Raw genomic sequence first — 22,182 nt, forward strand, 5'->3', positions numbered from 1 at the left:
CGAAGTTAAGTTCACGCCACAAACGCTTACTATTGAGAGGAAGGACATCGTACTAAATAATGACAATTTCAAGACGATTTGTGCAGTGTTTTGGATTTGACATACCTTGAAATAAAGTGATACTTTCGGAACATTGCGTGACGTTTAGCATTCCCTTTTGAAATTCACCATACATAATTCCATTTCAACTTGTTACAAGGGATATGACCCATGAAAAAGAGCGAAATATAAATAGCAAAGACAGTTTATAACTCCTGAGACAAAAAAAGAGCAGCAAACAGTGCTGTACTCTGATTTTAGGAACTCCGCGGAGGAGTGGCCACGAGTAACCACGAGTAACCATAATTAACAAGTAGAATAATTAGATTATCTTTTTATAATAATCTTGTGGTTACTCGTGGTTACTCGTGGTTACTCGTGGTAAATGACAAAATATTGTTTCTTTACTCCCAAAAGCATTCATTTCCCACCAAAACCAGCTCTGCAAAGCATCTGCGACAAGGTGGAAAGTCTTTTTGCACCGACATAGCAATTTGAGCGTGGAAAGTAAATGTGTTCCCCGGCTGTAACAGCCACCATGTCTGTTTCGCATTCATCTGCGACACCACTTCGACCAACAAAATCGGCTTCTTCTGATGAATTGGAGTTAGAGGCATAACCCTTTAACAAATCCATACTTTAACGCTACTGACAAATAGCGTATTAAAGAAGGCAAAAGTGAACAGGTCCTTTGCACTTACGTCACAATCTTCGCTTCGCACAGGACAACGCATTTTTCACGCTCGAAAACGAGAATAATAAACTATCCGCATTTTTTTAGACCTGTAAAAAGTCTTTCACTCATGTGGTCATATTGATGGACAGACTGGACTATAGGTGCCCGTATAAAGGGTATAAAGGAAGTTTTCTGAAAAAGACAATCGGCGACAAAATTAGTTGAGACACTTGCCAACAGAGCACACTGGCAACGACACATTCATTGTTTGCAAAGAAAACTTGTCCAGAAAGTACGTTTCCGGGATACCCTCCCTCCCCCACCCTAATCAATGTTGTACCGCTGTCGACAAGGCTCGTAGAAAACAGAAAAACACAACATTGTCCCGGGGGTGCGGGGGAGGGGGCCATTTGCGCCGCCGAGCTTGAAATCGACTGTAAAGGATAAGAGTGTCTCAACAATTTTGACGCCGATTGTCTGTATGAAAAAACTTTGTATGAAGTGTAATGACGACTTCTGATAAGCGTTTTTTTGCATTAATATATGAAATATACACATTTCAATGGCGTTTAAGCGTTGTCATGTCATATAGGAATCAGAACATATATTAAATCACCTTTTTCTTTATTACGGAGATGTAGCAGTCACTGCTATGATTGCAGACATTTCAGTGTCGAACATGGTTTTCACACAGAACATTTCTAACGAGATCAGGGCATGTATACGCTTGCCATCTATTTGCGGAGGGCGGAAAGTGAATGATATTGTCAGGGGAAGTGATATCTCACGGGCTTTGATGTACCGCATTCTAAAAAAAGAGAACTTTTAACGCAAGTAATCACTACCGAGAACGTAATTTACAACGGCCAAAATGTGGATGTCGAACGCGCAGCGAAGTTAAGTTCACGCCACAAACGCTTACTATTGAGAGGAAGGACATCGTACTAAATAATGACAATTTCAAGACGATTTGTGCAGTGTTTTGGATTTGACATACCTTGAAATAAAGTGATACTTTCGGAACATTGCGTGACGTTTAGCATTCCCTTTTGAAATTCACCATACATAATTCCATTTCAACTTGTTACAAGGGATATGACCCATGAAAAAGAGCGAAATATAAATAGCAAAGACAGTTTATAACTCCTGAGACAAAAAAAGAGCAGCAAACAGTGCTGTACTCTGATTTTAGGAACTCCGCGGAGGAGTGGCCACGAGTAACCACGAGTAACCATAATTAACAAGTAGAATAATTAGATTATCTTTTTATAATAATCTTGTGGTTACTCGTGGTTACTCGTGGTTACTCGTGGTAAATGACAAATTATTGTTTCTTTACTCCCAAAATCATTCATTTCCCACCAAAACCAGCTCTGCAAAGCATCTGCGACAAGGTGGAAAGTCTTTTTGCACCGACATAGCAATTTGAGCGTGGAAAGTAAATGTGTTCCCCGGCTGTAACAGCCACCATGTCTGTTTCGCATTCATCTGCGACACCACTTCGACCAACAAAATCGGCTTCTTCTGATGAATTGGAGTTAGAGGCATAACCCTTTAACAAATCCATACTTTAACGCTACTGACAAATAGCGTATTAAAGAAGGCAAAAGTGAACAGGTCCTTTGCACTTACGTCACAATCTTCGCTTCGCACAGGACAACGCATTTTTCACGCTCGAAAACGAGAATAATAAACTATCCGCAATTTTTTAGACCTGTAAAAAGTCTTTCACTCATGTGGTCATATTGATGGACAGACTGGACTATAGGTGCCCGTATAAAGGGTATAAAGGAAGTTTTCTGAAAAAGACAATCGGCGACAAAATTAGTTGAGACACTTGCCAACAGAGCACACTGGCAACGACACATTCATTGTTTGCAAAGAAAACTTGTCCAGAAAGTACGTTTCCGGGATACCCCTCCCTCCCCCACCCTAATCAATGTTGTACCGCTGTCGACAAGGCTCGTAGAAAACAGAAAAACACAACATTGTCCCGGGGGTGCGGGGGAGGGGGCCATTTGCGCCGCCGAGCTTGAAATCGACTGTAAAGGATAAGAGTGTCTCAACAATTTTGACGCCGATTGTCTGTATGAAAAAACTTTGTATGAAGTGTAATGACGACTTCTGATAAGCGTTTTTTTGCATTAATATATGAAATATACACATTTCAATGGCGTTTAAGCGTTGTCATGTCATATAGGAATCAGAACATATATTAAATCACCTTTTTCTTTATTACGGAGATGTAGCAGTCACTGCTATGATTGCAGACATTTCAGTGTCGAACATGGTTTTCACACAGAACATTTCTAACGAGATCAGGGCATGTATACGCTTGCCATCTATTTGCGGAGGGCGGAAAGTGAATGATATTGTCAGGGGAAGTGATATCTCACGGGCTTTGATGTACCGCATTCTAAAAAAAGAGAACTTTTAACGCAAGTAATCACTACCGAGAACGTCATTTACAACGGCCAAAATGTGGATGTCGAACGCGCAGCGAAGTTAAGTTCACGCCACAAACGCTTACTATTGAGAGGAAGGACATCGTACTAAATAATGACAATTTCAAGACGATTTGTGCAGTGTTTTGGATTTGACATACCTTGAAATAAAGTGATACTTTCGGAACATTGCGTGACGTTTAGCATTCCCTTTTGAAATTCACCATACATAATTCCATTTCAACTTGTTACAAGGGATATGACCCATGAAAAAGAGCGAAATATAAATAGCAAAGACAGTTTATAACTCCTGAGACAAAAAAAGAGCAGCAAACAGTGCTGTACTCTGATTTTAGGAACTCCGCGGAGGAGTGGCCACGAGTAACCACGAGTAACCATAATTAACAAGTAGAATAATTAGATTATCTTTTTATAATAATCTTGTGGTTACTCGTGGTTACTCGTGGTTACTCGTGGTAAATGACAAAATATTGTTTCTTTACTCCCAAAAGCATTCATTTCCCACCAAAACCAGCTCTGCAAAGCATCTGCGACAAGGTGGAAAGTCTTTTTGCACCGACATAGCAATTTGAGCGTGGAAAGTAAATGTGTTCCCCGGCTGTAACAGCCACCATGTCTGTTTCGCATTCATCTGCGACACCACTTCGACCAACAAAATCGGCTTCTTCTGATGAATTGGAGTTAGAGGCATAACCCTTTAACAAATCCATACTTTAACGCTACTGACAAATAGCGTATTAAAGAAGGCAAAAGTGAACAGGTCCTTTGCACTTACGTCACAATCTTCGCTTCGCACAGGACAACGCATTTTTCACGCTCGAAAACGAGAATAATAAACTATCCGCATTTTTTTAGACCTGTAAAAAGTCTTATACTCATTTGGTCATATTGATGGACAGACTGGACTATAGGTGCCCGTATAAAGGGTTTAAAGGAAGTTTTCTGAAAAAGACAATCGGCGACAAAATTAGTTGAGACACTTGCCAACAGAGCACACTGGCAACGACACATTCATTGTTTGCAAAGAAAACTTGTCCAGAAAGTACGTTTCCGGGATACCCTCCCTCCCCCACCCTAATCAATGTTGTACCGCTGTCGACAAGGCTCGTAGAAAACAGAAAAACACAACATTGTCCCGGGGGTGCGGGGAAGGGGACCATTTGCGCCGCCGAGCTTGAAATCGACTGTAAAGGATATGAGTGTCTCAACAATTTTGACGCCGATTGTCTGTATGAAAAAACTTTGTATGAAGTGTAATGACGACTTCGGATAAGCGTTTTTTTGCATTAATATATGAAATATACACATTTCAATGGCGTTTAAGCGTTGTCATGTCATATAGGAATCAGAACATATATTAAATCACCTTTTTCTTTATTACGGAGATGTAGCAGTCACTGCTATGATTGCAGACATTTCAGTGTCGAACATGGTTTTCACTCAGAACATTTCTAACGAGATCAGGGCATGTATACGCTTGCCATCTATTTGCGGAGGGCGGAAAGTGAATGATATTGTCAGGGGAAGTGATATCTCACGGGCTTTGATGTACCGCATTCTAAAAAAAGAGAACTTTTAACGCAAGTAATCACTACCGAGAACGTCATTTACAACGGCCAAAATGTGGATGTCGAACGCGCAGCGAAGTTAAGTTCACGCCACAAACGCTTACTATTGAGAGGAAGGACATCGTACTAAATAATGACAATTTCAAGACGATTTGTGCAGTGTTTTGGATTTGACATACCTTGAAATAAAGTGATACTTTCGGAACATTGCGTGACGTTTAGCATTCCCTTTTGAAATTCACCATACATAATTCCATTTCAACTTGTTACAAGGGATATGACCCATGAAAAAGAGCGAAATATAAATAGCAAAGACAGTTTATAACTCCTGAGACAAAAAAAGAGCAGCAAACAGTGCTGTACTCTGATTTTAGGAACTCCGCGGAGGAGTGGCCACGAGTAACCACGAGTAACCATAATTAACAAGTAGAATAATTAGATTATCTTTTTATAATAATCTTGTGGTTACTCGTGGTTACTCGTGGTTACTCGTGGTAAATGACAAAATATTGTTTCTTTACTCCCAAAAGCATTCATTTCCCACCAAAACCAGCTCTGCAAAGCATCTGCGACAAGGTGGAAAGTCTTTTTGCACCGACATAGCAATTTGAGCGTGGAAAGTAAATGTGTTCCCCGGCTGTAACAGCCACCATGTCTGTTTCGCATTCATCTGCGACACCACTTCGACCAACAAAATCGGCTTCTTCTGATGAATTGGAGTTAGAGGCATAACCCTTTAACAAATCCATACTTTAACGCTACTGACAAATAGCGTATTAAAGAAGGCAAAAGTGAACAGGTCCTTTGCACTTACGTCACAATCTTCGCTTCGCACAGGACAACGCATTTTTCACGCTCGAAAACGAGAATAATAAACTATCCGCATTTTTTTAGACCTGTAAAAAGTCTTTCACTCATGTGGTCATATTGATGGACAGACTGGACTATAGGTGCCCGTATAAAGGGTATAAAGGAAGTTTTCTGAAAAAGACAATCGGCGACAAAATTAGTTGAGACACTTGCCAACAGAGCACACTGGCAACGACACATTCATTGTTTGCAAAGAAAACTTGTCCAGAAAGTACGTTTCCGGGATACCCTCCTCTCCCCCACCCTAATCAATGTTGTACCGCTGTCGACAAGGCTCGTAGAAAACAGAAAAACACAACATTGTCCCGGGGGTGCGGGGGAGGGGGCCATTTGCGCCGCCGAGCTTGAAATCGACTGTAAAGGATAAGAGTGTCTCAACAATTTTGACGCCGATTGTCTGTATGAAAAAACTTTGTATGAAGTGTAATGACGACTTCTGATAAGCGTTTTTTTGCATTAATATATGAAATATACACATTTCAATGGCGTTTAAGCGTTGTCATGTCATATAGGAATCAGAACATATATTAAATCACCTTTTTCTTTATTACGGAGATGTAGCAGTCACTGCTATGATTGCAGACATTTCAGTGTCGAACATGGTTTTCACACAGAACATTTCTAACGAGATCAGGGCATGTATACGCTTGCCATCTATTTGCGGAGGGCGGAAAGTGAATGATATTGTCAGGGGAAGTGATATCTCACGGGCTTTGATGTACCGCATTCTAAAAAAAGAGAACTTTTAACGCAAGTAATCACTACCGAGAACGTAATTTACAACGGCCAAAATGTGGATGTCGAACGCGCAGCGAAGTTAAGTTCACGCCACAAACGCTTACTATTGAGAGGAAGGACATCGTACTAAATAATGACAATTTCAAGACGATTTGTGCAGTGTTTTGGATTTGACATACCTTGAAATAAAGTGATACTTTCGGAACATTGCGTGACGTTTAGCATTCCCTTTTGAAATTCACCATACATAATTCCATTTCAACTTGTTACAAGGGATATGACCCATGAAAAAGAGCGAAATATAAATAGCAAAGACAGTTTATAACTCCTGAGACAAAAAAAGAGCAGCAAACAGTGCTGTACTCTGATTTTAGGAACTCCGCGGAGGAGTGGCCACGAGTAACCACGAGTAACCATAATTAACAAGTAGAATAATTACATTATCTTTTTATAATAATCTTGTGGTTACTCGTGGTTACTCGTGGTTACTCGTGGTAAATGACAAAATATTGTTTCTTTACTCCCAAAAGCATTCATTTCCCACCAAAACCAGCTCTGCAAAGCATCTGCGACAAGGTGGAAAGTCTTTTTGCACCGACATAGCAATTTGAGCGTGGAAAGTAAATGTGTTCCCCGGCTGTAACAGCCACCATGTCTGTTTCGCATTCATCTGCGACACCACTTCGACCAACAAAATCGGCTTCTTCTGATGAATTGGAGTTAGAGGCATAACCCTTTAACAAATCCATACTTTAACGCTACTGACAAATAGCGTATTAAAGAAGGCAAAAGTGAACAGGTCCTTTGCACTTACGTCACAATCTTCGCTTCGCACAGGACAACGCATTTTTCACGCTCGAAAACGAGAATAATAAACTATCCGCATTTTTTTAGACCTGTAAAAAGTCTTTCACTCATGTGGTCATATTGATGGACAGACTGGACTATAGGTGCCCGTATAAAGGGTATAAAGGAAGTTTTCTGAAAAAGACAATCGGCGACAAAATTAGTTGAGACACTTGCCAACAGAGCACACTGGCAACGACACATTCATTGTTTGCAAAGAAAACTTGTCCAGAAAGTACGTTTCCGGGATACCCTCCCTCCCCCACCCTAATCAATGTTGTACCGCTGTCGACAAGGCTCGTAGAAAACAGAAAAACACAACATTGTCCCGGGGGTGCGGGGGAGGGGGCCATTTGCGTCGCCGAGCTTGAAATCGACTGTAAAGGATATGAGTGTCTCAACAATTTTGACGCCGATTGTCTGTATGAAAAAACTTTGTATGAAGTGTAATGACGACTTTTGATAAGCGTTTTTTTGCATTAATATATGAAATATACACATTTCAATGGCGTTTAAGCGTTGTCATGTCATATAGGAATCAGAACATATATTAAATCACCTTTTTCTTTATTACGGAGATGTAGCAGTCACTGCTATGATTGCAGACATTTCAGTGTCGAACATGGTTTTCACACAGAACATTTCTAACGAGATCAGGGCATGTATACGCTTGCCATCTATTTGCGGAGGGCGGAAAGTGAATGATATTGTCAGGGGAAGTGATATCTCACGGGCTTTGATGTACCGCATTCTAAAAAAAGAGAACTTTTAACGCAAGTAATCACTACCGAGAACGTAATTTACAACGGCCAAAATGTGGATGTCGAACGCGCAGCGAAGTTAAGTTCACGCCACAAACGCTTACTATTGAGAGGAAGGACATCGTACTAAATAATGACAATTTCAAGACGATTTGTGCAGTGTTTTGGATTTGACATACCTTGAAATAAAGTGATACTTTCGGAACATTGCGTGACGTTTAGCATTCCCTTTTGAAATTCACCATACATAATTCCATTTCAACTTGTTACAAGGGATATGACCCATGAAAAAGAGCGAAATATAAATAGCAAAGACAGTTTATAACTCCTGAGACAAAAAAAGAGCAGCAAACAGTGCTGTACTCTGATTTTAGGAACTCCGCGGAGGAGTGGCCACGAGTAACCACGAGTAACCATAATTAACAAGTAGAATAATAAGATTATCTTTTTATAATAATCTTGTGGTTACTCGTGGTTACTCGTGGTTACTCGTGGTAAATGACAAATTATTGTTTCTTTACTCCCAAAAGCATTCATTTCCCACCAAAACCAGCTCTGCAAAGCATCTGCGACAAGGTGGAAAGTCTTTTTGCACCGACATAGCAATTTGAGCGTGGAAAGTAAATGTGTTCCCCGGCTGTAACAGCCACCATGTCTGTTTCGCATTCATCTGCGACACCACTTCGACCAACAAAATCGGCTTCTTCTGATGAATTGGAGTTAGAGGCATAACCCTTTAACAAATCCATACTTTAACGCTACTGACAAATAGCGTATTAAAGAAGGCAAAAGTGAACAGGTCCTTTGCACTTACGTCACAATCTTCGCTTCGCACAGGACAACGCATTTTTCACGCTCGAAAACGAGAATAATAAACTATCCGCATTTTTTTAGACCTGTAAAAAGTCTTTCACTCATGTGGTCATATTGATGGACAGACTGGACTATAGGTGCCCGTATAAAGGGTATAAAGGAAGTTTTCTGAAAAAGACAATCGGCGACAAAATTAGTTGAGACACTTGCCAACAGAGCACACTGGCAACGACACATTCATTGTTTGCAAAGAAAACTTGTCCAGAAAGTACGTTTCCGGGATACCCTCCCTCCCCCACCCTAATCAATGTTGTACCGCTGTCGACAAGGCTCGTAGAAAACAGAAAAACACAACATTGTCCCGGGGGTGCGGGGGAGGGGGCCATTTGCGCCGCCGAGCTTGAAATCGACTGTAAAGGATAAGAGTGTCTCAACAATTTTGACGCCGATTGTCTGTATGAAAAAACTTTGTATGAAGTGTAATGACGACTTCTGATAAGCGTTTTTTTGCATTAATATATGAAATATACACATTTCAATGGCGTTTAAGCGTTGTCATGTCATATAGGAATCAGAACATATATTAAATCACCTTTTTCTTTATTACGGAGATGTAGCAGTCACTGCTATGATTGCAGACATTTCAGTGTCGAACATGGTTTTCACACAGAACATTTCTAACGAGATCAGGGCATGTATACGCTTGCCATCTATTTGCGGAGGGCGGAAAGTGAATGATATTGTCAGGGGAAGTGATATCTCACGGGCTTTGATGTACCGCATTCTAAAAAAAGAGAACTTTTAACGCAAGTAATCACTACCGAGAACGTCATTTACAACGGCCAAAATGTGGATGTCGAACGCGCAGCGAAGTTAAGTTCACGCTACAAACGCTTACTATTGAGAGGAAGGACATCGTACTAAATAATGACAATTTCAAGACGATTTGTGCAGTGTTTTGGATTTGACATACCTTGAAATAAAGTGATACTTTCGGAACATTGCGTGACGTTTAGCATTCCCTTTTGAAATTCACCATACATAATTCCATTTCAACTTGTTACAAGGGATATGACCCATGAAAAAGAGCGAAATATAAATAGCAAAGACAGTTTATAACTCCTGAGACAAAAAAAGAGCAGCAAACAGTGCTGTACTCTGATTTTAGGAACTCCGCGGAGGAGTGGCCACGAGTAACCACGAGTAACCATAATTAACAAGTAGAATAATAAGATTATCTTTTTATAATAATCTTGTGGTTACTCGTGGTTACTCGTGGTTACTCGTGGTAAATGACAAATTATTGTTTCTTTACTCCCAAAAGCATTCATTTCCCACCAAAACCAGCTCTGCAAAGCATCTGCGACAAGGTGGAAAGTCTTTTTGCACCGACATAGCAATTTGAGCGTGGAAAGTAAATGTGTTCCCCGGCTGTAACAGCCACCATGTCTGTTTCGCATTCATCTGCGACACCACTTCGACCAACAAAATCGGCTTCTTCTGATGAATTGGAGTTAGAGGCATAACCCTTTAACAAATCCATACTTTAACGCTACTGACAAATAGCGTATTAAAGAAGGCAAAAGTGAACAGGTCCTTTGCACTTACGTCACAATCTTCGCTTCGCACAGGACAACGCATTTTTCACGCTCGAAAACGAGAATAATAAACTATCCGCAATTTTTTAGACCTGTAAAAAGTCTTTCACTCATGTGGTCATATTGATGGACAGACTGGACTATAGGTGCCCGTATAAAGGGTATAAAGGAAGTTTTCTGAAAAAGACAATCGGCGACAAAATTAGTTGAGACACTTGCCAACAGAGCACACTGGCAACGACACATTCATTGTTTGCAAAGAAAACTTGTCCAGAAAGTACGTTTCCGGGATACCCCTCCCTCCCCCACCCTAATCAATGTTGTACCGCTGTCGACAAGGCTCGTAGAAAACAGAAAAACACAACATTGTCCCGGGGGTGCGGGGAAGGGGGCCATTTGCGCCGCCTAGCTTGAAATCGACTCTAAAGGAGAGGAGTGTCTCAACAATTTTGACGCCGATTGTCTGTATGAAAAGACTTTGTATGAAGTGTAATGACGACTTCTGATAAGCGTTTTTTTGCATTAATATATGAAATATACACATTTCAATGGCGTTTAAGCGTTGTCATGTCATATAGGAATCAGAACATATATTAAATCACCTTTTTCTTTATTACGGAGATGTAGCAGTCACTGCTATGATTGCAGACATTTCAGTGTCGAACATGGTTTTCACACAGAACATTTCTAACGAGATCAGGGCATGTATACGCTTGCCATCTATTTGCGGAGGGCGGAAAGTGAATGATATTGTCAGGGGAAGTGATATCTCACGGGCTTTGATGTACCGCATTCTAAAAAAAGAGAACTTTTAACGCAAGTAATCACTACCGAGAACGTAATTTACAACGGCCAAAATGTGGATGTCGAACGCGCAGCGAAGTTAAGTTCATGCCACAAACGCTTATTATTGAGAGGAAGGACATCGTACTAAATAATGACAATTTCAAGACGATTTGTGCAGTGTTTTGGATTTGACATACCTTGAAATAAAGTGATACTTTCGGAACATTGCGTGACGTTTAGCATTCCCTTTTGAAATTCACCATACATAATTCCATTTCAACTTGTTACAAGGGATATGACCCATGAAAAAGAGCGAAATATAAATAGCAAAGACAGTTTATAACTCCTGAGACAAAAAAAGAGCAGCAAACAGTGCTGTACTCTGATTTTAGGAACTCCGCGGAGGAGTGGCCACGAGTAACCACGAGTAACCATAATTAACAAGTAGAATAATAAGATTATCTTTTTATAATAATCTTGTGGTTACTCGTGGTTACTCGTGGTTACTCGTGGTAAATGACAAAATATTGTTTCTTTACTCCCAAAAGCATTCATTTCCCACCAAAACCAGCTCTGCAAAGCATCTGCGACAAGGTGGAAAGTCTTTTTGCACCGACATAGCAATTTGAGCGTGGAAAGTAAATGTGTTCCCCGGCTGTAACAGCCACCATGTCTGTTTCGCATTCATCTGCGACACCACTTCGACCAACAAAATCGGCTTCTTCTGATGAATTGGAGTTAGAGGCATAACCCTTTAACAAATCCATACTTTAACGCTACTGACAAATAGCGTATTAAAGAAGGCAAAAGTGAACAGGTCCTTTGCACTTACGTCACAATCTTCGCTTCGCACAGGACAACGCATTTTTCACGCTCGAAAACGAGAATAATAAACTATCCGCATTTTTTTAGACCTGTAAAAAGTCTTTCACTCATGTGGTCATATTGATGGACAGACTGGACTATAGGTGCCCGTATAAAGGGTATAAAGGAAGTTTTCTGAAAAAGACAATCGGCGACAAAATTAGTTGAGACACTTGCCAACAGAGCACACTGGCAACGACACATTCATTGTTTGCAAAGAAAACTTGTCCAGAAAGTACGTTTCCGGGATACCCTCCCTCCCCCACCCTAATCAATGTTGTACCGCTGTCGACAAGGCTCGTAGAAAACAGAAAAACACAACATTGTCCCGGGGGTGCGGGGAAGGGGACCATTTGCGCCGCCGAGCTTGAAATCGACTGTAAAGGATAAGAGTGTCTCAACAATTTTGACGCCGATTGTCTGTATGAAAAGACTTTGTATGAAGTGTAATGACGACTTCTGATAAGCGTTTTTTTGCATTAATATATGAAATATACACATTTCAATGGCGTTTAAGCGTTGTCATGTCATATAGGAATCAGAACATATATTAAATCACCTTTTTCTTTATTACGGAGATGTAGCAGTCACTGCTATGATTGCAGACATTTCAGTGTCGAACATGGTTTTCACACAGAACATTTCTAACGAGATCAGGGCATGTATACGCTTGCCATCTATTTGCGGAGGGCGGAAAGTGAATGATATTGTCAGGGGAAGTGATATCTCACGGGCTTTGATGTACCGCATTCTAAAAAAAGAGAACTTTTAACGCAAGTAATCACTACCGAGAACGTCATTTACAACGGCCAAAATGTGGATGTCGAACGCGCAGCGAAGTTAAGTTCACGCCACAAACGCTTACTATTGAGAGGAAGGACATCGTACTAAATAATGACAATTTCAAGACGATTTGTGCAGTGTTTTGGATTTGACATACCTTGAAATAAAGTGATACTTTCGGAACATTGCGTGACGTTTAGCATTCCCTTTTGAAATTCACCATACATAATTCCATTTCAACTTGTTACAAGGGATATGACCCATGAAAAAGAGCGAAATATAAATAGCAAAGACAGTTTATAACTCCTGAGACAAAAAAAGAGCAGCAAACAGTGCTGTACTCTGATTTTAGGAACTCCGCGGAGGAGTGGCCACGAGTAACCACGAGTAACCATAATTAACAAGTAGAATAATTAGATTATCTTTTTATAATAATCTTGTGGTTACTCGTGGTTACTCGTGGTTACTCGTGGTAAATGACAAAATATTGTTTCTTTACTCCCAAAAGCATTCATTTCCCACCAAAACCAGCTCTGCAAAGCATCTGCGACAAGGTGGAAAGTCTTTTTGCACCGACATAGCAATTTGAGCGTGGAAAGTAAATGTGTTCCCCGGCTGTAACAGCCACCATGTCTGTTTCGCATTCATCTGCGACACCACTTCGACCAACAAAATCGGCTTCTTCTGATGAATTGGAGTTAGAGGCATAACCCTTTAACAAATCCATACTTTAACGCTACTGACAAATAGCGTATTAAAGAAGGCAAAAGTGAACAGGTCCTTTGCACTTACGTCACAATCTTCGCTTCGCACAGGACAACGCATTTTTCACGCTCGAAAACGAGAATAATAAACTATCCGCATTTTTTTAGACCTGTAAAAAGTCTTTCACTCATGTGGTCATATTGATGGACAGACTGGACTATAGGTGCCCGTATAAAGGGTATAAAGGAAGTTTTCTGAAAAAGACAATCGGCGACAAAATTAGTTGAGACACTTGCCAACAGAGCACACTGGCAACGACACATTCATTGTTTGCAAAGAAAACTTGTCCAGAAAGTACGTTTCCGGGATACCCTCCCTCCCCCACCCTAATCAATGTTGTACCGCTGTCGACAAGGCTCGTATAAAAAAGAAAAACACACCATTGTCCCGGGTGTGCGGGGGAGGGGGCCATTTGCGCCGCCGAGCTTGAAATCGACTGTAAAGGATAAGAGTGTCTCAACAATTTTGACGCCGATTGTCTGTATGAAAAGACTTTGTATGAAGTGTAATGACGACTTCTGATAAGCGTTTTTTTGCATTAATATATGAAATATACACATTTCAATGGCGTTTAAGCGTTGTCATGTCATATAGGAATCAGAACATATATTAAATCACCTTTTTCTTTATTACGGAGATGTAGCAGTCACTGCTATGATTGCAGACATTTCAGTGTCGAACATGGTTTTCACACAGAACATTTCTAACGAGATCAGGGCATGTATACGCTTGCCATCTATTTGCGGAGGGCGGAAAGTGAATGATATTGTCAGGGGAAGTGATATCTCACGGGCTTTGATGTACCGCATTCTAAAAAAAGAGAACTTTTAACGCAAGTAATCACTACCGAGAACGTAATTTACAACGGCCAAAATGTGGATGTCGAACGCGCAGCGAAGTTAAGTTCACGCCACAAACGCTTACTATTGAGAGGAAGGACATCGTACTAAATAATGACAATTTCAAGACGATTTGTGCAGTGTTTTGGATTTGACATACCTTGAAATAAAGTGATACTTTCGGAACATTGCGTGACGTTTAGCATTCCCTTTTGAAATTCACCATACATAATTCCATTTCAACTTGTTACAAGGGATATGACCCATGAAAAAGAGCGAAATATAAATAGCAAAGACAGTTTATAACTCCTGAGACAAAAAAAGAGCAGCAAACAGTGCTGTACTCTGATTATAGGAACTCCGAGGAGGAGTGGCCACGAATAACCACGAGTAACCATAATTAACAAGTAGAATAATAAGATTATCTTTTTATAATAATCTTGTGGTTACTCGTGGTTACTCGTGGTTACTCGTGGTAAATGACAAATTATTGTTTCTTTACTCCCAAAAGCATTCATTTCCCACCAAAACCAGCTCTGCAAAGCATCTGCGACAAGGTGGAAAGTCTTTTTGCACCGACATAGCAATTTGAGCGTGGAAAGTAAATGTGTTCCCCGGCTGTAACAGCCACCATGTCTGTTTCGCATTCATCTGCGACACCACTTCGACCAACAAAATCGGCTTCTTCTGATGAATTGGAGTTAGAGGCATAACCCTTTAACAAATCCATACTTTAACGCTACTGACAAATAGCGTATTAAAGAAGGCAAAAGTGAACAGGTCCTTTGCACTTACGTCACAATCTTCGCTTCGCACAGGACAACGCATTTTTCACGCTCGAAAACGAGAATAATAAACTATCCGCATTTTTTTAGACCTGTAAAAAGTCTTTCACTCATGTGGTCATATTGATGGACAGACTGGACTATAGGTGCCCGTATAAAGGGTATAAAGGAAGTTTTCTGAAAAAGACAATCGGCGACAAAATTAGTTGAGACACTTGCCAACAGAGCACACTGGCAACGACACATTCATTGTTTGCAAAGAAAACTTGTCCAGAAAGTACGTTTCCGGGATACCCTCCCTCCCCCACCCTAATCAATGTTGTACCGCTGTCGACAAGGCTCGTAGAAAACAGAAAAACACAACATTGTCCCGGGGGTGCGGGGAAGGGGACCATTTGCGCCGCCGAGCTTGAAATCGACTGTAAAGGATAAGAGTGTCTCAACAATTTTGACGCCGATTGTCTGTATGAAAAGACTTTGTATGAAGTGTAATGACGACTTCTGATAAGCGTTTTTTTGCATTAATATATGAAATATACACATTTCAATGGCGTTTAAGCGTTGTCATGTCATATAGGAATCAGAACATATATTAAATCACCTTTTTCTTTATTACGGAGATGTAGCAGTCACTGCTATGATTGCAGACATTTCAGTGTCGAACATGGTTTTCACACAGAACATTTCTAACGAGATCAGGGCATGTATACGCTTGCCATCTATTTGCGGAGGGCGGAAAGTGAATGATATTGTCAGGGGAAGTGATATCTCACGGGCTTTGATGTACCGCATTCTAAAAAAAGAGAACTTTTAACGCAAGTAATCACTACCGAGAACGTAATTTACAACGGCCAAAATGTGGATGTCGAACGCGCAGCGAAGTTAAGTTCACGCCACAAACGCTTACTATTGAGAGGAAGGACATCGTACTAAATAATGACAATTTCAAGACGATTTGTGCAGTGTTTTGGATTTGACATACCTTGAAATAAAGTGATACTTTCGGAACATTGCGTGACGTTTAGCATTCCCTTTTGAAATTCACCATACATAATTCCATTTCAACTTGTTACAAGGGATATGACCCATGAAAAAGAGCGAAATATAAATAGCAAAGACAGTTTATAACTCCTGAGACAAAAAAAGAGCAGCAAACAGTGCTGTACTCTGATTTTAGAAACTCCGCGGAGGAGTGGCCACGAATAACCACGAGTAACCATAATTAACAAGTAGAATAATAAGATTATCTTTTTATAATAATCTTGTGGTTACTCGTGGTTACTCGTGGTTACTCGTGGTAAATGACAAAATATTGTTTCTTTACTCCCAAAAGCATTCATTTCCCACCAAAACCAGCTCTGCAAAGCATCTGCGACAAGGTGGAAAGTCTTTTTGCACCGACATAGCAATTTGAGCGTGGAAAGTAAATGTGTTCCCCGGCTGTAACAGCCACCATGTCTGTTTCGCATTCATCTGCGACACCACTTCGACCAACAAAATCGGCTTCTTCTGATGAATTGGAGTTAGAGGCATAACCCTTTAACAAATCCATACTTTAACGCTACTGACAAATAGCGTATTAAAGAAGGCAAAAGTGAACAGGTCCTTTGCACTTACGTCACAATCTTCGCTTCGCACAGGACAACGCATTTTTCACGCTCGAAAACGAGAATAATAAACTATCCGCATTTTTTTAGACCTGTAAAAAGTCTTTCACTCATGTGGTCATATTGATGGACAGACTGGACTATAGGTGCCCGTATAAAGGGTATAAAGGAAGTTTTCTGAAAAAGACAATCGGCGACAAAATTAGTTGAGACACTTGCCAACAGAGCACACTGGCAACGACACATTCATTGTTTGCAAAGAAAACTTGTCCAGAAAGTACGTTTCCGGGATACCCTCCCTCCCCCACCCTAATCAATGTTGTACCGCTGTCGACAAGGCTCGTAGAAAACAGAAAAACACAACATTGTCCCGGGGGTGCGGGGGAGGGGGCCATTTGCGCCGCCGAGCTTGAAATCGACTGTAAAGGATAAGAGTGTCTCAACAATTTTGACGCCGATTGTCTGTATGAAAAAACTTTGTATGAAGTGTAATGACGACTTTTGATAAGCGTTTTTTTGCATTAATATATGAAATATACACATTTCAATGGCGTTTAAGCGTTGTCATGTCATATAGGAATCAGAACATATATTAAATCACCTTTTTCTTTATTACGGAGATGTAGCAGTCACTGCTATGATTGCAGACATTTCAGTGTCGAACATGGTTTTCACACAGAACATTTCTAACGAGATCAGGGCATGTATACGCTTGCCATCTATTTGCGGAGGGCGGAAAGTGAATGATATTGTCAGGGGAAGTGATATCTCACGGGCTTTGATGTACCGCATTCTAAAAAAAGAGAACTTTTAACGCAAGTAATCACTACCGAGAACGTCATTTACAACGGCCAAAATGTGGATGTCGAACGCGCAGCGAAGTTAAGTTCACGCCACAAACGCTTACTATTGAGAGGAAGGACATCGTACTAAATAATGACAATTTCAAGACGATTTGTGCAGTGTTTTGGATTTGACATACCTTGAAATAAAGTGATACTTTCGGAACATTGCGTGACGTTTAGCATTCCCTTTTGAAATTCACCATACATAATTCCATTTCAACTTGTTACAAGGGATATGACCCATGAAAAAGAGCGAAATATAAATAGCAAAGACAGTTTATAACTCCTGAGACAAAAAAAGAGCAGCAAACAGTGCTGTACTCTGATTTTAGGAACTCCGCGGAGGAGTGGCCACGAGTAACCACGAGTAACCATAATTAACAAGTAGAATAATTAGATTATCTTTTTATAATAATCTTGTGGTTACTCGTGGTTACTCGTGGTTACTCGTGGTAAATGACAAAATATTGTTTCTTTACTCCCAAAAGCATTCATTTCCCACCAAAACCAGCTCTGCAAAGCATCTGCGACAAGGTGGAAAGTCTTTTTGCACCGACATAGCAATTTGAGCGTGGAAAGTAAATGTGTTCCCCGGCTGTAACAGCCACCATGTCTGTTTCGCATTCATCTGCGACACCACTTCGACCAACAAAATCGGCTTCTTCTGATGAATTGGAGTTAGAGGCATAACCCTTTAACAAATCCATACTTTAACGCTACTGACAAATAGCGTATTAAAGAAGGCAAAAGTGAACAGGTCCTTTGCACTTACGTCACAATCTTCGCTTCGCACAGGACAACGCATTTTTCACGCTCGAAAACGAGAATAATAAACTATCCGCAATTTTTTAGACCTGTAAAAAGTCTTTCACTCATGTGGTCATATTGATGGACAGACTGGACTATAGGTGCCCGTATAAAGGGTATAAAGGAAGTTTTCTGGAAAAGACAATCGGCGACAAAATTAGTTGAGACACTTGCCAACAGAGCACACTGGCAACGACACATTCATTGTTTGCAAAGAAAACTTGTCCAGAAAGTACGTTTCCGGGATACCCCTCCCTCCCCCACCCTAATCAATGTTGTACCGCTGTCGACAAGGCTCGTAGAAAACAGAAAAACACAACATTGTCCCGGGGGTGCGGGGAAGGGGGCCATTTGCGCCGCCGAGCTTGAAATCGACTGTAAAGGATAAGAGTGTCTCAACAATTTTGACGCCGATTGTCTGTATGAAAAAACTTTGTATGAAGTGTAATGACGACTTCTGATAAGCGTTTTTTTGCATTAATATATGAAATATACACATTTCAATGGCGTTTAAGCGTTGTCATGTCATATAGGAATCAGAACATATATTAAATCACCTTTTTCTTTATTACGGAGATGTAGTAGTCACTGCTATGATTGCAGACATTTCAGTGTCGAACATGGTTTTCACACAGAACATTTCTAACGAGATCAGGGCATGTATACGCTTGCCATCTATTTGCGCAGGGCGGAAAGTGAATGATATTGTCAGGGGAAGTGATATCTCACGGGCTTTGATGTACCGCATTCTAAAAAAAAAAAACTTTTAACGCAAGTAATCACTACCGAGAACGTAATTTACAACGGCCAAAATGTGGATGTCGAACGCGCAGCGAAGTTAAGTTCACGCCACAAACGCTTACTATTGAGAGGAAGGACATCGTACTAAATAATGACAATTTCAAGACGATTTGTGCAGTGTTTTGGATTTGACATACCTTGAAATAAAGTGATACTTTCGGAACATTGCGTGACGTTTAGCATTCCCTTTTGAAATTCACCATACATAATTCCATTTCAACTTGTTACAAGGGATATGACCCATGAAAAAGAGCGAAATATAAATAGCAAAGACAGTTTATAACTCCTGAGACAAAAAAAGAGCAGCAAACAGTGCTGTACTCTGATTTTAGGAACTCCGCGGAGGAGTGGCCACGAGTAACCACGAGTAACCATAATTAACAAGTAGAATAATTAAATTATCTTTTTATAATAATCTTGTGGTTACTCGTGGTTACTCGTGGTTACTCGTGGTAAATGACAAAATATTGTTTCTTTACTCCCAAAAGCATTCATTTCCCACCAAAACCAGCTCTGCAAAGCATCTGCGACAAGGTGGAAAGTCTTTTTGCACCGACATAGCAATTTGAGCGTGGAAAGTAAATGTGTTCCCCGGCTGTAACAGCCACCATGTCTGTTTCGCATTCATCTGCGACACCACTTCGACCAACAAAATCGGCTTCTTCTGATGAATTGGAGTTAGAGGCATAACCCTTTAACAAATCCATACTTTAACGCTACTGACAAATAGCGTATTAAAGAAGGCAAAAGTGAACAGGTCCTTTGCACTTACGTCACAATCTTCGCTTCGCACAGGACAACGCATTTTTCACGCTCGAAAACGAGAATAATAAACTATCCGCATTTTTTTAGACCTGTAAAAAGTCTTTCACTCATGTGGTCATATTGATGGACAGACTGGACTATAGGTGCCCGTATAAAGGGTATAAAGGAAGTTTTCTGGAAAAGACAATCGGCGACAAAATTAGTTGAGACACTTGCCAACAGAGCACACTGGCAACGACACATTCATTGTTTGCAAAGAAAACTTGTCCAGAAAGTACGTTTCCGGGATACCCCTCCCTCCCCCACCCTAATCAATGTTGTACCGCTGTCGACAAGGCTCGTAGAAAACAGAAAAACACAACATTGTCCCGGGGGTGAGGGGGAGGGGGCCATTTGCGCCGCCGAGCTTGAAATCGACTCTAAAGGATAAGAGTGTCTCAACAATTTTGACGCCGATTGTAGCTGTTCTTAACCCTTTCACTCCTGTGGGGTTCCCCATTGACGAGTAAAATCGTCTGGCGTTAGACAGAGTAAATCTATGAGTCTCAGTGGCCCTTACAGGAGTGAAAGCGTTAATGGGGAAATAGTTTTTCAGTGGACCTAGGTGTTCTTAACCCTTTCACTCCTGTGGGGTTCCCCATTGACGAGTAAAATCGTCTGGCGTTAGACAGAGTAAAATCTATGAGTCTCAGTGGCCCTTACAGGGGTGAAAGAGTTAATGGGGACATAGTTTTTAAGTTAACCTAGCTGTTATTAACTTTTTCACTCCTGTGGGGTTCCCCATTAACGAGTAAAATCGTCTGGCGTTAGACAGAGTAAAATCTATGAGTCTCAATGGCCCTTACAGGAGTGAAAGGGTTAATGGGGACATAGTTTTATAGTGAACCTAGCTGTTATTAACACTTTCACTCCTGTGGGGTTCCCCATTGACGAGTAAAATCGTCTGGCGTTAGACAGAGTAAAATCTATGAGTCTCAGTGGCCCTTACAGGAGTGAAAGGGTTAATTGAGTTTTTCAGGTCATTCCGAATGTAGGATCTGTTTTACTATGAAACACGTAATTTTATCTTACATTTTCACTGCTTTCTTTCTCGAAGACCATCGCGCACAAAAGAGAAACATTGGACAGTTTATTGTCCTTTTACCATAGATGCTTTTTTATAAGAACGACCAGGCGAGATAAACCAAACGTTTAAGAACACACCCAAGCTCAGAGTCAGCTAAGAACATTTTTGTGTTGCTCATCTGTTTCGTTTCTGTAAGAACTATAAATAAAGGTAAATAAATGTAAAACTGTAGTGTAACATGACCATTTACTCGAATACTAAGGTACGTTTTTTAACGTTAACAATTTGTTTTGTTATTGCATGATATACTAAAAAACAACTCAGTTTATAGTCAAGCTTATAGAAGAATTGTGGTTAAGCGCTAATGCAGAAATTAAGAATGGTTTCCTGCTAGCAGGTCTCTTTTCTTCTGCGTTCGCTGGGCTGGTGCAAGGCAAAAAGAAAAAAAATCTCTGCTAGCGGGGAATTAGAGTAGAAGTTTGCAACCTGCGCTGTTTTTCAGTCTTCTGGTTCATTTTGGCTTTTTTGATGCTAGCCTCCCCGCAGACGTCCTTTGGGAACGAACCGCAAAGGACATCTGCGGGGTGGCGACTTTGATGCTTCTTTTATCCCTTTATGTAAACTTCATCGCAGCTTCGTGAAATACAAATGGGAAAAGCTGTCAGGCTGAACGGAATGTTCAAGGATCCGTTATGAGTATTCCGATTGAAAAAAAGGCATTTGGCGTCTACGAAAGGATCTCGCGCGTCGTATATCTCCTTGCACGGTCTCTCATCCAGATACAAACCCTACCCGACAAGGCTTAACTTTTGCGAACCTTCTCACAAAGGAAGAGCAGCAAATCAAGCGGTTTACTTACATATTGACCTCTTCCATGCTGATTTTGTTGATTCACAAGTCTTTCTCATGAATAGTACAACACTTCGCGCTTCATTTCGCTGTGAAAAACACATTTAACTTAACTCGGAAATGATCAACATGCTCAATGTCAATGTTATGTATTTCCCTCAATCTTTCTGGGTTGCGTATTTTACTAGAAAACCACATGTCCTCTAAGGGGACTATTTTATGTTGTATCGTTTCCTTAGAAACGAT

The sequence above is a fragment of the Montipora capricornis genome, chromosome 7 (genome assembly GCF_036669925.1).
Source record: "Montipora capricornis isolate CH-2021 chromosome 7, ASM3666992v2, whole genome shotgun sequence".
NCBI classification, from domain to species: domain Eukaryota; kingdom Metazoa; phylum Cnidaria; class Anthozoa; order Scleractinia; family Acroporidae; genus Montipora; species Montipora capricornis.